This window comes from Ranitomeya imitator, chromosome 3, assembly GCF_032444005.1.
Source record: "Ranitomeya imitator isolate aRanImi1 chromosome 3, aRanImi1.pri, whole genome shotgun sequence".
Classification (NCBI taxonomy): Eukaryota; Metazoa; Chordata; class Amphibia; order Anura; family Dendrobatidae; genus Ranitomeya; species Ranitomeya imitator.
In genome coordinates this window covers 412411389-412424800 of record NC_091284.1, presented here as the reverse complement: position 1 = coordinate 412424800, position 13412 = coordinate 412411389, and the positions used below count along the sequence as shown (strand labels likewise).

The 13412-nt window shown below is 47.4% G+C and overlaps 1 long non-coding RNA gene across 1 annotated transcript; it reads right to left on the bottom strand.

Annotated features, from left to right (window-relative positions):
* Nucleotides 1–11035: 11035 nt before the first annotated feature.
* LOC138672129 (uncharacterized) lies at nucleotides 11036–11932 on the bottom strand. The gene is made up of 4 exons (XR_011319595.1): nucleotides 11893–11932; nucleotides 11469–11523; nucleotides 11226–11366; nucleotides 11036–11112 (listed from the first exon to the last, which is right to left on the bottom strand). It is a non-coding gene; the product is annotated as an uncharacterized lncRNA (long non-coding RNA).
* Nucleotides 11933–13412: the final 1480 nt, after the last annotated feature.

Below are 13412 nucleotides of genomic sequence, written 5' to 3'. Positions count from 1 at the left end.
TCATCCACCCCTTCTGAAGTCCCGTAGTTTTTGTCGGATTACCGGGATGTATTTGATGAGCCCAAATCCAGTGCCCTACCTCCTCATAGGGATTGCGATTGTGCTATCAATTTGATACCTGGTAGTAAGATTCCTAAGGGCCGACTGTTCAATTTATCTGTGCCAGAGCACGCCGCTATGCGGAGTTATGTAAAGGAATCCTTGGAGAAGGGTCTTATTCGCCCGTCGTCGTCACCATTGGGAGCAGGGTTCTTTTTTGTGGCCAAGAAGGATGGTTCTTTGAGACCTTGTATTGATTACCGCCTTCTTAATAAGATCACGGTCAAATTTCAGTACCTTTAGCCGCTGCTGTCGGATTTATTTGCTCGGATTAAGGGGGCTAGTTGGTTCACCAAGATAGATCTTCGTGGTGCGTATAATCTTGTGCGTATTAAACAGGGCGATGAATGGAAAACAACATTTAATATGCCCGAGGGCCATTTTGAGTACCTGGATAAATTCCTGATTGTATATTTGGATGATATTTTGGTCTTCTCGGATGATTGGGAGTCTCACGTGAAGCAGGTCAGAATGGTGTTCCAGGTCCTTCGTGCGAATTCTTTGTTTGTGAAGGGGTCAAAGTGTCTCTTTGGAGTTCAGAAGGTTTCATTTTTGGGTTTCATCTTTTCCCCTTCTACTATCGAGATGGACCCTGTTAAAGTCCAGGCCATTTATGATTGGACTCAGCCGACATCTGTGAAGAGTCTGCAAAAGTTCCTGGGCTTTGCTAATTTTTATCGTCGCTTCATCAGTATTTTTTCTAGTGTTGCTAAACCATTGACTGATTTGACCAAGAAGGGTGCTGATGTGGTCAATTGGTCTTCTGCGGCTGTGGAAGCTTTTCAGGAGTTGAAGCGTCGTTTTTCTTCTGCCCCTGTGTTGTGCCAGCCAGATGTTTCGCTTCCATTTCAGGTTGAGGTTGATGCTTCTGAGATTGGAGCAGGGGCTGTTTTGTCGCAAAGAAGTTCTGATGGCTTGGTGATGAAACCATGTGCCTTCTTTTCTAGAAAGTTTTCGCCTGCTGAGCACAATTATGATGTTGGCAATCGAGAGTTGTTGGCCATGAAGTGGGCATTCGAGGAGTGGTGTCATTGGCTTGAAGGAGCCAAGCATCGCGTGGTGGTCTTGACCGATCACAAGAATTTGACTTATCTCGAGTCTGCCAAACGGTTGAATCCTAGACAGGCTCGTTGGTCGCTATTTTTCTCCCGTTTTGATTTTGTGGTTTCGTACCTTCCAGGCTCTAAGAATGTGAAGGCTGATGCCCTGTCAAGGAGTTTTGTGCCTGACTCTCCGGGTGTTCCTGAGCCGGCGGGTATTCTCAAAGAGGGGTAATTTTGTCTGCCATCTCCCCTGATTTGCGGCGGGTGCAGCAAAAATTTCAGGCTGATAGACCTGACCGTTGCCCAGCGGAGAAACTGTTTGTCCCTGATAGATGAACTAGTAGAGTTATCTCTAAGGTTCATTGTTCGGTGTTGGCTGGTCATCCTGGAATCTTTGGTACCAGAGATTTGGTGGCTAGATCCTTTTGGTGGCTGTCTTTGTCACGGGATGTGCGTTCTTTTGTGCAGTCCTGTGGGACTTGTGCTCGGGCTAAGCCCTGCTGTTCTCGTGCCAGTGGGTTGCTTTTGCCCTTGCCGGTCCCGAAGAGGCCCTGGACGCATATCTCTATGGATTTTATTTCGGATCTCCCTGTCTCTCAAAAGATGTCGGTCATTTGGGTGGTTTGTGATCGCTTCTCTAAGATGGTCCTTTTGGTACCCTTGTCTAAATTGCCTTCCTCCTCTGATTTGGTGCCATTGTTTTTCCAGCATGTGGTTCGTTTACATGGCATTCCGGAGAACATCGTTTCGGACAGAGGTTCCCAGTTTGTTTCGAGGTTTTGGCGAGCCTTTTGTGCTGGGATGGGCATTGATTTGTCTTTTTCCTCGGCTTTCCATCCTCAGACAAATGGCCAAACCGAACGAACTAATCAGACTTTGGAAACATATCTGAGATGCTTTGTTTCTGCTGATCAGGATGATTGGGTGTCCTTTTTGCCTTTGGCTGAGTTCGCCCTTAATAATCGGGCCAGCTCGGCTACTTTGGTTTCGCCGTTTTTCTGCAATTCTGGTTTCCATCCTCGTTTCTCTTCAGGGCAGGTTGAGTCTTCGGACTGTCCTGGTGTAGATACTGTGGTGGATAGGTTGCAGCGGATTTGGACTCATGTGGTGGACAATTTGACATTGTCCCAGGAGAAGGCTCAACGTTTCGCTAACCGCCGGCGCTGTGTGGGTCCCTGACGTCGTGTTGGGGATTTGGTTTGGTTGTCGTCTCGTTATGTTCCTATGAAGGTTTCCTCTCCTAAGTTTAAGCCTCGTTTCATTGGTCCGTATAAGAATTCTGAGGTTCTCAATCCTGTGTCGTTTCGTTTGACTCTTCCAGCTTCTTTTGCCATCCATAATGTATTCCATAGGTCATTGTTGCGGAGATACGTGGCGCCTGTGGTTCCATCCGTTGATCCTCCTGCCCCAGTGTTGGTTGAGGGGGAGTTGGAGTATGTGTTGGAGAAGATTTTGGATTCTTGTATTTCGAGACGGAAACTCCAGTACCTGGTCAAGTGGAAAAGTTATGGTCAGGAAGATAATTCCTGGGTCTTTGCCTCCGATGTTCATGCTGCCGATCTGGTTCGTGCCTTTCATTTGGCTCGTCCTGGTCGGCCTGGGGCTCTGGTGAGGGTTCGGTGACCCTCCTCAAGGGGGGGTACTGTTGTGAATTCTGTTGTCAAGCTCCCTCCTGCGGTCATGAATGGTACTTCGGCTGGTTCTGTCCATGGGCTTCCTCTGGTGGTTCTGAGTGGAGCTGCGGCTTCTGAGTTTCCTTCCACAGGTGACGAGGTTAATTCGTTAGCTGGCTGCTCTATTTAACTCCACTTAGATCATTGCTCCATGCCACCTGTCAATGTTCCAGTATTGGTCTTGTTCTCTCCTGGATCGTTCTTGTGACCTGTCTTCCCAGCAAAAGCTAAGTTACTGCTTGTTTTTCTCTGGTTTGCTATTTTTCTGTCCAGCTTGCTATTTTGATTTTTGTCTTGCTTGCTGGAAGCTCTGGGACGCAGAGGGAGCGCCTCCGCACCGTGAGTCGGTGCGGAGGGTCTTTTTGCGCCCTCTGCATGGTCTTTTTGTAGTTTTTGTGCTGACCGCAAAGTTACCTTTCCTATCCTCTGTCTGTTCAGTTAGTCGGGTCTCACTTTGCTAAATCTATTTCATCTCTGTGTTTGTAATTTTCATCTTTACTCACAGTCATTATATGTGGGGGGCTGCCTTTTCCTTTGGGGAATTTCTCTGAGGCAACGTAGGCTTTATTTTTCTACCTCTAGGGCTAGCTAGTTTCTTAGGCTGTGTCGAGTTGCATAGGGAGCGTTAGGAGCAATCCACGGCTATTTCTAGTGTGTGTGATAGGATTAGGGATTGCGGTCAGCAGAGTTCCCACGTCTCAGAGCTCGTTCTATATTATTAGTAACTATCAGGTCATTCCGTGTGCTCTTAACCACCAGGTCCATTATTGTCCTTACCACCAGGTCATAACACTTGCCCTAGAGAAGGAAAATAAAGCCTACCTTGCCTCAGAGAAATTCCCCAAAGGTAAAGGAAGCCCCCCACATATATTGACTGAGAGTAAAGATGAAAGTCACAAACGCAGAAATGAAACAGGTTTCAGCAAAGGGAGGCCAGACTTACTAAATAGACAGAGGATAGGAAAGGTAACTTTGCGATCAGCACAAAAACCTACAAAAGACCACGCAGAGTGTGCAAAAAAGACCTCCGCACCAACTCACGGTGCGGAGGGACCACTCTGCATCCCAGAGCTTCCAGCTAGCAAGACAAAATCATGATAACTAGCTGGACAAGAAAACAAAGAACAAATAATGACTATCAGGAACTTAGCTTCTGCAGGAGAAGGCAGGTCACCAGAGAGATCCAGGAGCGAACTGAACAAATGCAAAAACATTGACAGCTGGCATGGAGTAACGATCTGAGAGGAGTTAAATAGAGCAGCCAACCAAAGGATAAACCACGTCACCTGTGTAAGGAACCTCAGAAGCCACAGCTTCACTCATAGCCACCAGAGGGAGCCCATAGACAGAACTCGCCGAAGTACCATTCACGACCACAGGAGGGAGCTCGACAACAGAATTCACAACAGATCGGGTGCGGCCAATACAGGGGTATTGGTGAGGGCGTCCTTTAGCTGGCGGAAGGCTTCCTCACACTCTGGGGTCCAGGTTACCTGGCGGGGTTGGTTCTTATGGGTCAGATCAGTGAGGGGCTTGGCTACGCTGCTGTAATTGGGAACGAAATTTCCTGTAATACCCCGCTGTCCCTAGAAACGCCATGACCTGGGTTTTAGTGCGTGGGGTGGGCCATTTGGCTATGGCCTCAATCTTGGCTGGTTCTGGTCTCTGTTTACCACTTCCCACCCAATGCCCTAAATACTGAACCTCTGCTTTGCCCACGTGACACTTGTTTGGGTTCAGGGTGATTCCGGCCTTGTGGATCCTGTCCAATACTGTCTCTAGGTGATTTAGATGCTCTTCCCATGTCGCGCTGTAGATGGCTATGTCATCCAGGTAGGCACACGCATAGTCCTGGAGACCATCCAGAAGCCGGTCAGCCAGCCTCTGGACGGTCGCCGGGGCAGTCTTCATCCTGAATGGCATAACTCGAAACTGGAATAAGCCAAACGGGGTGACAAATGCCGACTTGGGAATAGCATCAGGACTAAGGGGAATCTGCCAGTAGCCTTTGCATAGATCGATGGTGGTCAAATACTTTGCCCCTGCCAGCCGGTCTAACAAGTCATCCACATGCGGCATGGGATACGCATCCGTCACTGTTTTCTCATTGAGCTTACGATAGTCTACACAAAACCATGTAGTCCCATCCTTCTTGGGCACTAACACTACGGGGGAAGCCCAGGGATTATCTGACTCTTCAATGACCCCTAAATGCAACATCTCTTGTATCTCTTGTCACATTCCTTCTCGTACAGACTCAGGGACACGGAAGGGGAGTTGTCGCAGGGGGGTCTGATACTGGGTCTCAACCTTGTGTTGTGCCAGGTGAGTGTACCCGGGTTTCCCCGAAAACATCCTCTGTCGCTGCCTCAACAACTCCTTCACCTGCTGTCTCTCCCAGGGACCTAAAGGCCCCTTCACACTTAGCGATGCTGCAGCGATACCGAGAACGATCCGGATCGCTGCAGCGTCGCTGTTTGGTCGCTGGAGAGCTGTCACACAGACCGCTCTCCAGCGACCAACGATGCCGGTAACCAGGGTAAACATCGGGTAACTAAGCGCAGGGCCGCGCTTAGTAACCCGATGTTTACCCTGGTTACCATGCTAAAAGTAAAAAAAAACAAACACTAGATACTTACCTACCGCTGTCTGTCCTCCAGCGCTGCGCTCTGCTTCTCTGCTCTCCTCCTGTACTGGCTGTGAGCCGGAAAGCAGAGCGGTGACGTCACCGCTCTGCTTTCCGGCTCACAGCCAGTACAGGAGGAGAGCAGAGCACAGCGCTGGAGGACAGACAGCGGTAGGTAAGTATCTAGTGTTTGTTTTTTTTTACTTTTAGCATGGTAACCAGGGTAAACATCGGGTTACTAAGCGCGGCTCTGCGCTTAGTTACCCGATGTTTACCCTGGTTACCAGTGAAGACATCGCTGGATCGGTGTCACACACGCCGATCCAGCGATGTCAGCAGGAGTCCAGCGACGAAATAAAGTTCTGGACATTATTCAGCGACCAACGATCTCCCAGCAGGGGCCTGATCGTTGGTCGCTGTCACACATAACGATTTCATTAACGATATCGTTGCTACGTCACAAATAGCAACGATATCGTTAACAATATCGTTGTGTGTGAAGGTACCTTAAGTCTTCACCCAAGTGTACCTGGTCCCATGTTTTAGACTGAGTCCTCTCCCCTAAGACATCAGGCAAGGGAAGTCCGACTAAATCCTCTGCTTCAGGTGCACAGATGGCCACTACCTCTACCTGTCTCTAACATCATGTCCTCCCTCTATCTGAAACTAAACCTGTCAAAAACTGAACTCCTCGTGTTCTCTCCCTCTACTAACCTACCTTTGCCTGGCATTGCCATCTCCGTGTGCGGTTCCACCATTACTCCAAAGCAACATGCCCGCTGCCTTGGGGTCATCCTTGATTCTGACCTTTCATTCACCCCCTACATCCGATCACTGGCTCGCTCTTCTTACCTGCATCTCAAAAACATTTCTAGAATTCGCCCTTTTCTTACTTTCGACTCTGCAAAAACTCTGACTGTTTCACTTATTCATTCTCGTCTGGACTATTGTAACTCTCTACTAATCGGTCTCCCTCTTGCAAAACTCTCCCCGCTCCAATCTGTCCTGAATGCTGCAGCCAGGATCATATTCCTCACCAACCGTTACACCGATGCCTCTACCCTGTGCCAGTCATTACACTGGCTACCCATCCACTCCAGAATCCAGTACAAAACTACTACCCTCATCCACAAAGCACTCCATGGCTCAGCACCACCTTACATCTCCTCCCTGGTATCAGTCTACCACCCTACCTGTGCCCTCCGCTCCGCTAATGACCTCAGGTTAGCATCCTCAATAATCAGAACCTCCCACTCCCGTCTCCAAGACTTTTCACGTGCTGCGCCGATTCTTTGGAATGCACTACCTAGGTTAATACGATTAATCCCCAATCCCCACAGTTTTAAGCGTGCCCTAAAAACTCATTTGTTCAGACTGGCCTACCGCCTCAATGCATTAACCTAACGATCCCTGTGTGGCCTATTTATAATAAAAAAAAAAAAAAAAAAAGGTTCCTCGCATCATGTTCTCATACACTTTATGCAGTATTAGCCCTCTGTGTCTGTACTGCTACATACTTAGGCAGGTAACTGGTTCATGCAGCTTTACATGAACACCTGAGCCTTACACTATAGCTGGCCCGAATAACTAAAGCAATTGTTACCATCCACCTCTCGTGTCTCCCCTTTTCCCCATAGTTTGTAAGCTTGCGAGCAGGGCCCTCACTCCTCCTGGTATCTGTTTTGAACTGTATTTCTGTTATGCTGTAATGTCTATTGTCTGTACAAGTCCCCTCTATAATTTGTAAAGCGCTGCGGAATATGTTGGCGCTATATAAATAAAATTATTATTATTATTATTATTATTATTATTACCTCTTCAGGGCGCTCCCGATAGGGCTTCAGCATATTCACGTGGAACATGCGGATAACCCTGGGGTCGTCACAATCGGCGACATTATAGGTGGTGTCGGCTATTATCCCCACTACCTGGTAGGGCCCCTGCCATGCAGCTTGGAACTTGTTCTGCCTAGTGGGCTCTAACACCAGGACCTTCTGCCCTATTTCCAAGGTGCACTCTCTGGCCCTACGATCGTACCATACGTGCTGGCGCCGCTGGGCCACCTGCATGTTCCCACATACAGCCTGGGTCAGCTCCTGTAGGCGGTCCCGGAATTCCAGCACATAGGGTACAATAGGTACCCCTTCTATGGTGCCCTCCCCTTCCCAGTGTTCTAGCACTAAGTCTAGGGGTCCCCTTACCTGTCTCCCGTATACCAGTTCGAATGGGGAGAACCCCGTGGATTCTTGGGGCACCTCTCGATAGGCAAACAGGAGGTGAGGCAAGAATTTCTCCCGGTCCTGGTAAAAGTCCCAATGAGTTGTTTTAACGTCCCGTTAAAGCGTTCACACAACCCATTGGTTTGCGGGTGGTACGGGGCGCTTCTAATGGACTTTACGCCGCACAGCTTCCACAGTTGGCTGGTCACCTCTGCTGTAAACTGGGTACCCTGGTCTGAGATAATCTCCCAGGGAAATCCAACCCGTGAGAAAACCTGAAACAAGGCAGCCGCCACCGTCTCTGCCAGTATGTTAGGTAATGCAACCGCCTCTGGATACCGTGTGGCATAATCTACCACTGTCAATATATACCTTTTCCCTGACGGACTGGGTTTGGCTAATGGCCCTATCAGATCGACCGCTACTCGGCTAAATGGTTCCTCCACAATGGGGAGGGGGCGTAATTTGGCCTTGCATCGATCTCCCCTCTTGCCAATGCGCTGGCAACTGTCACAGGTCTGGCAGTATTGATGAACATCATAGGTTACCCCCGGCCAAAAGAAGTTTTGTGTCAGACGATGCCTGGTGCGACTGACGCCGAAGTGCCCGGCCAAGGGTATGTCATGAGAGATTCGCAGTAACTCCTGCCTATACTTCTTGGGAACTACCAGCTGTCGTTTTATAGTGGGGCTCGTCCCTGTGTGATGCTGTTCTGTGATCCGGTAGAGGAGACCCTGCTTCCATATAAACTGTTCCCCTTCCAGTACCCCTCTCACCTCCTGTGCCTTCCCACGATATCCCTCCAATGAAGGATCCTCAAGTAACTCCCTCTTAAATTCATCTGGGGTGGCTTAACAAATGTGTCTGGCTATGGGAATACGTGTAGGGCTGGGATGTCTTACCTGGGCCTCCTCTGAATGTGATTCCGCCTCCGCAGCTCGAGCTTGTCTCCGGGTGGTAACAGGATATGTTTCAGCCAGAAGTGCAGCCGAGAAGGTAGACAACAAGGGCCCCAAGTCATTTCCCAGCAAAACGTCTGCAGGCAAATCCTCCATCAAGCTGACCTCAACAAGGCCATCCCCAACTCCCCAGGTCAGGTGAATCCTGGCAGTGGGCAGTCAATGTATGGCTCCCCCTGCTACACGGACTGCCACTGTCCGGTCTGTCTTCTCTTGGTCCCGGACGAGATGAGGCTTCACAAGGGTCAAGGTTGCTCCGGAATCTCTTAGTCCCTGCATGCGTTTCCCATTAACCCACATGACCTGTCGATGCTGTTGTCGATTATCTGCCCGGGCTGCCTGCACGGGGTCTACTTCATGCAGCACTTCCTCCATGTCTTCCACCCCTTGGTTAGTTGTAGCCTCGAATGCCGGGTCAGCTTCGCCTTGGTAGCAGTGTACAGCGGCCCGGCGGAAGGTAGCTGTTCCCGCCTTTGGCCACTGGGTATGCTGAGTCTGGTTGGGACATTGTCTTTGCAGGTGGCCCAGCTGACGGCAGGTATGGCATCGCGCCCCAGGGGAACTGTGGTAGGCCGGGTTTCTAGCTGGTCCCCCTACAATCTTTGGTGGTTTGGGGCCCTCCAGGTCCATGGGCGGACCCCTAGTGACCATCTTTGATCCTGACAACTGAGGCCTCCTGGCGTCATGATATTCATCGGCCAGACGAGCGGCTTCCTCAAGAGTCATTAGCCGCCTGTTCCAAAGCCATTCCTGTGTCTCGGGGTTTAGTCCATTAAAGAATCATTCTAACAAGAAGAGCTGGAGGATGTCCTCCTTAGTGGTTGCTTGGCTCCCTTGTACCAACTGTAGCAGTGACCGCCGTAATTTACAGGCCCATTCAGCGTGGGTATCGGTTACTCGTTTTATAAGTCCACGGAACTTTTGGAGGTATGCCTCTGGTGTCAGCACATACCGGGCCAAGATCACTTCTTTGATCCGCTCTTAGTCCATACAGTCCTCATCAGGTACCATGCGATAGGCGTCCGCTGCCCGGCCTGTCAGCTTGCTGGCCAGAATCTGAACCCGTTCCTCCGGCTTCACTTGATGAAGTGCACACTGCCACTCAAAGTCCTGCAGAAAGCCATCAATGTCTTCCTCTGCCTCCCCCAACTGTCGGAAGGCATTACACTGGATCTTTTTGTGGCTTACTGTTGAAGGTACCTGGGCGGAAGCCAGAGCTCCCCCTGCTCGCTGACTCCCCTCTCTCCGCTCTGCCATCTCCATCTTGGCCAGTTCCACTTTGGTCCGTTCTGCCATCTCCATCTTGGCCAGCTCTATCCTGGTCTGCTCAACCATCTTTTCCTTCAGATCAGTACGCACATCAGCCATCACCTCTCGTATGATCTCTACTGCAGGGTTTGGGCCATAGAACGCCAGTCTGTTCTTTACCTCCCTCTGGAATTCAGTCTCCTCCACGTTCACATTGGGGGGCGCTGCACTGTCGTGTTCCATGATGGCTGCTATCAAATCTGCTTTTGTTTTGTTGCTGGCGATTAACCCTCGGGCTTCCACCAGATCTTTTAATGTAGTCCTCTTTAACTTCTGGTAGTTGTCTTCCATTCATTCCTTTCCTCCTGTAGAAGGGGTATCAGATCCCGCTGTCTGCCACCAGTGTAACGGTGTCCAACAAGCTGGGGTACCTCTTTCAGTACCACCTCGTGTTTCAGGAGGTCCACGCTGCTTTTGCTGGATTCTGAATGAAGGATGCTGGCTGGAATTCCTTGGTTACATGAGAGCATATAAAAGCTGACTGCTACCCCACGTATTTCCAGTCTAAAAGAACACACTTTATTTTCAGCACACAGAATATATAACACAGATACACAGGACAGGCCAATAGGAAAACAGCTGGCCAGACATACATTACAATAGCTGCAGGGGGCTGGAGCCTGCCGCTATTTACTGTGGGAATTACAAAGGTGGGGGGAGGTCAGAAAGAGAATATCTTGTCCAGGGGCGCAGCCTGTGGACTGATGCATTTCACATGGAAACTATTATACATACATATACTGCATAACATTCTTGGTGCTGGGGGGTTCTGTAACACCGTGTATCATTGATTGTACAGAGACTGTGCATGTATATCAAAATATACACTTACGGGCTAGCAATATGTGGCGAATGATTGCCGTGGCAGATTCTGGAGCTTCTGTGAGGTCCTTCATTAGCTGCGGTATATTCTCTTTTGTGTATACATTTCTCCTAGGCTTCACTTTACAAGCTATAAATAAAGATATAGGACTTAGTAGCGGCGAGGTTTTTTTTCTCAGAGCGGTTGTGCAAAAAACGTTTTCATACGATTGATACCTTTTCCTTTCTTGCTCGCAGGCCCTCGCGGTTTTTTAGGGGTTCTAGAAACAGGGCTGTTTCTTGGTGTGGGGGTCTGGTACAACAGGTCTTCAACGGATATCTGATTGTGTTCCGAGGTAATTGGTTCTGGAATCAGGTCGATATCTGTAAAGAATTAATATATATTTACACTTCTAAATAGTTAAAAGATATATATATATATATATATATATATATATACACACACACACACACACACACACACACACACAACGCACCTATGATGTCTTGCGACAAATCCCATACTGCTGCGTCAGCTTCATTAGTCTTAGTATACTCAGCTCCAGGTGTATCACACTCCAGAGCAGGCACGCTGAGTCAGTTTAAAAAATCATCGGAGATGTCCCTGATAAGTTCATCTTAAACAAGAAAGAATAAAACAATATAAAAATAATATACAAAACAGCCCTTACTTAGAGTGGTACACTAACAGTTGTATTTATATAAAGCTTGAAACATACCTAATACCGAGTCATCAACTAGGTCGGAAAAAGCCGAAAAATTTTGGGATTCCATCTAAAATAAATTATCTGTGTAAATTTTTGTGCTATCTATATTAATTTTACACTGCAGACAAACACATTTTATATACTGTAACAAATACATTTGCGACTGTTGCATAAATATGATTATACTAAGCAAAACATAGGTAATACGGTTAAGCCTTTCTATATTAATTTTACACCATAGATACGTTTACACCGTAAAACTATAACAGCTATTAACTATTGTATTACACAGATTATGTCATAATAAATATACGGTTAAATTATTAAAACAAATAACAGCTTTAATTATGGTTTTAGAGATGTATAGTTAGATATAATTAAGCATTTGCGAATAATAAGACAAAATAGAATAATGCACCACTCTGCATATACTTACATTTAGAATAGCTCTTCGGTTAGTCTGGTCTGACTTCTGCTGGATTTGTGGTGTCGTGCATTGCTACAAGCAGCTGTATTTATTCTGACTGCCAGAAAACAAGTCAACTGTTAACACCCAGAAACACACCCAGTTACGCCCCGCCACACGCCTTCTGTTAACACCCAGAACACACCCATACAGACAATTATTACTTGTATTAACTCAGGCATGATATAGTCGGATTAAAACCGGTAATTTTATACAATTGAATTTCTGAAAGAAGCAGGCGGTTATTGCTTTTCGACACACAATCATTTTATCATGGCATCTAATTCCTATGACCACATATTAGCGAAACAATATTTTACCCCTAAAGCACCCGGGTCATTCTGTGGAATTTACAAATTATTTAGAGAGACAAGAGAGCGCGGAATAAAGAAATCTGATGTGACTGCCTGGTTGAATAAACAAGGCGCCTACACGCTACACAAGCCTGCTAGAAAACGCTTTTTGACAAATAAAGTTTACGTCTCGGACATTGGTGCGCAGTGGCAGGCGGATCTCGTAAGTTTAATTGACTATTCAAGGGAAAATGATAATGTCAAATACATCCTGATGGTGGTTGATACTCTATCGAGATAGGCATGGTGCTTGGCCTTATCAAACAAGACCGGTGCGAGTGTAGCCAGATCGTTCGAATTAATATTTCAAAATGATAAGCGCATACCGAAGAAATTGCAGACGGATCGCGGCAAAGAATTTATAAATTCACCACTCAAGCAACTATGTAATATGCATAATATTCACCACTTTTTTTACCAACAATGATGTAAAGGCCGCTATGGTAGAGCGCTTTAATCGCACATTAAAAACCCGTATGTGGCGCTATCTTACGCAGCATAATACCTTTAGGTATATTGATATTATACTGGATTTGGTGCATAGCTACAACCATACGTACCACTCAACGATCCGCTGTAGCCCCGCTGCTGTGACAGAGAAAAACACGCTGTAAATCTGGCGCAATATTTACAGTTCTACTATTACTAATAAGCCTATTAAACCGACTTTAAAGGTTGGGGATCATATCAGAATTTCACGCTATAAAGGGCCCTTCTGTAAGAGCTATAAAAAATCGTACAGCGAAGAGATTTTTTTAATTACCGCCGTCTCCAATAAATTTCATAAACCTCTTTATAAAATCAGTGATTTAGCTGGCGAGGCTGTAGAGGGGTCATTTTATAAGGAAGAGCTGCAAAAAGTACCTATGGATGAGAATCGTGTCTACAGAGTAGAAAAGATTTTGAGGAAAAAACGTGTCAGGGGTGTGAGTCACTGCTTTGTCAAATGGCTGGGCTACCCCAAAAAATTCAACAGTTGGATCCCGGCTTCAGCATTGACAGATATATAACCATGGAAGCTGGTTCGTTTTTTGTCACATTACCCAGCAATTCCTCAATCAAAATCTACCCCGAAAACACTATATCGAGCTACAATACCAAGTTAGCGAGGGCCGTTCATCTTTCAGCCACTTATGA